The sequence below is a fragment of the Selaginella moellendorffii genome, unplaced genomic scaffold (genome assembly GCF_000143415.4).
Source record: "Selaginella moellendorffii unplaced genomic scaffold, v1.0 SELMOscaffold_17, whole genome shotgun sequence".
NCBI lineage: Eukaryota > Viridiplantae > Streptophyta > Lycopodiopsida > Selaginellales > Selaginellaceae > Selaginella > Selaginella moellendorffii.
The window spans coordinates 2,359,934-2,362,214 of record NW_003314278.1 but is presented as its reverse complement, the minus strand read 5'-3'; positions in this window follow the sequence as shown (position 1 = coordinate 2,362,214).

Here is a 2,281-nt window from a genome sequence, read left to right as displayed (position 1 = left end):
CAGAAAAATAACCAACGAGAGATACCTTGACGCCACAGGAAGGACAAGGATTTTCAAACCTTATGGCTTCTTGTCCTGCTGCTAAACCAGCTGCCAAAGCTCCGCATTCTCCCCTCTGTCGTTATCATCGAAAAGAGTGCACAAGCCAGCAGAAAGAGTTCGTCACTCGAAAGCCCGACTCCACAAAAAACTCCGAAGAAATTTCACCCGAAGTGAAGATAGCCATCGATCCGCTTCCCGCATTTGAAGCAAAAGTACTGACCACAGCTGGAGCAAGTCATTTTGTTGCAGCCCGCGGACTTGGAGATGGCCATGCCGCACGTTGGACACGGTTTGGCGTCCTTCTTGACAAAGTCGAGATTTTTGAGCTCGTTCACCGGGTTTTCTTCCCGCCTCCGCTGGTCTTCTGAAACTCGGGAGCGTCGAGCCTGCAATTAGAGTAATATAAATGTGACCGTGGCAACAAAGAGAGGGATTGTCAAACTTACGCGAAGGATTAACAAGCGAGCCTCTGGAGTGAGGCATTCCTGACAGTGCCTTGCGGCTCTGAAGAAGCATTATAAGGTGGAATACCTCCTTTATACTTCACGTCTATATGCTGTTCATCTTGCAGCATGAGATGGATGGATGCAAGTTTGCGTCGTCCGCTTCTTCATCGTCCTCGTTCTCCTTCGCACTTGCCCTGCCTACATCTCTCGTTCGAGGCCTCTGAATGCGCGCAGCGCATATAATGGAGCGAGGTGGGAAGTTGTTGCTTTGTTGGCGAAGTGTTGCTTTCTTTGGCCCAGTCGATATGTAGGCAGGGCAAGGCTTGAGTGCATGTGTTACTGTTTCTATTATCTGCCGGGTTCAGTTCTTCGCAATCCTTTGCTACCATTGTTTTTCGTCAAGGGCGCTCTGCGTAATCTTCATACTCGTCGCTCTAGAAGTGATATACTTGTCTTGCCCTTAGGCCTTTGCTTTTCTTTTTTGTTCTTGCATGTCCTTTGTTCCATAGCTTCTACGCTCCTGACTTTGGCATAGTGTCGCAGAGTTGGACTGGGCGGCAGGAGTAGTCTTAGTGAGCAACTTGACAAACCTCTAATAGGAAGGTGATGGTGGCCATGTGTTAGACCAGAGTCCTTCTTGCTTTGTCTGTGGAAGAGCTTCCGACGAGAAACGAAGGGACATCAGCCGACCGGACTAGTTGTTTAAAGGTATCTTGTTCATTCTTTGCTTGGGGAGTTGTCTTCTCTTGACTTGGTTTCTTCGCTTGGGAGGAGGATTCCCATTGCCCACAACACATCGTGGAGCGTCGTCCAAGCTCGGGCCGTGTAAGACTTGTGATGCTGATCATCCCTTGATTCTTCAGGCCCTGTCCGGCTCGAAAATTCCGGTTCTCGGCTCAGTCCCAGGATACTGCCTCAGAATGGTTCGACGCAGAGACGAACTGGATGACCACATCTTTGGAGGTCTCGTCGAAGCCGCCAGAAAATCCGTTCTTGCATCGCAGCTGCGGGCTAGAAAATCGAAGTGTCGGCTTCGCTGTCCCCCTTTGAAGATCTCGATCAGAGCCATATGCGCGAGCTTCACGACTTCCTGGCTGGCAAAGGCTCGTATGTATGATCTTCTGACTTCACTCTCGACTTCGCCGTGTCGTCCTTGACCGCTCAGGAACGTCTCGACGAAGACGCCAACGTTGGCTACTCCAGCTTACGTTTTCAAAACATTTGCTATCAGATAGTGTCTTTAAGTCTCGATGACAAAGGACAGCATCCATGTCTTCGTCCACGTTGTGAGAGGCGTGGGCTTGCTAGATCTGGTTGCCAATGAGCAGTGTAGCTTGCGTCTTGCTCTTGAGGACCAAGGACGAGGGTTCCATTTGTGGAATCTTGTTTGTGGACGTGTTCTTCTCTTCGTGGGCTTGTGCACTTCATACCGCAGTCTTGCTTGCTCTTGCGTCGATCTCGCACAATAGCTCCTTGATCTGGGTGCCTTAATCTTGTTCTTGGCATGCGTCGATCTTTCGCAAGGGCAGTAAGGTGCTGAGGTGGCGCTGGGCGGTGACGTCCTCTTGCATTGTAGCAAGACGAGATGGCGACGTTTGAAACTGTTGGAAACTCGGTGATTGAAGAAGCTTGGGGGTCTTGTCGCGGCTGGCAATTAATCTTGTAGGGCTTTGTCTTGCCGGGAGCTTGTGTTGAGCTTGTGTTGCGGCTGGCTAAGGAAGCTGAAGTGGACTGTCTCAAGGACGTGTTCTGTTTGAGGACTCGAGGACGTGGAGCTGTGTGGTGAGATCAAC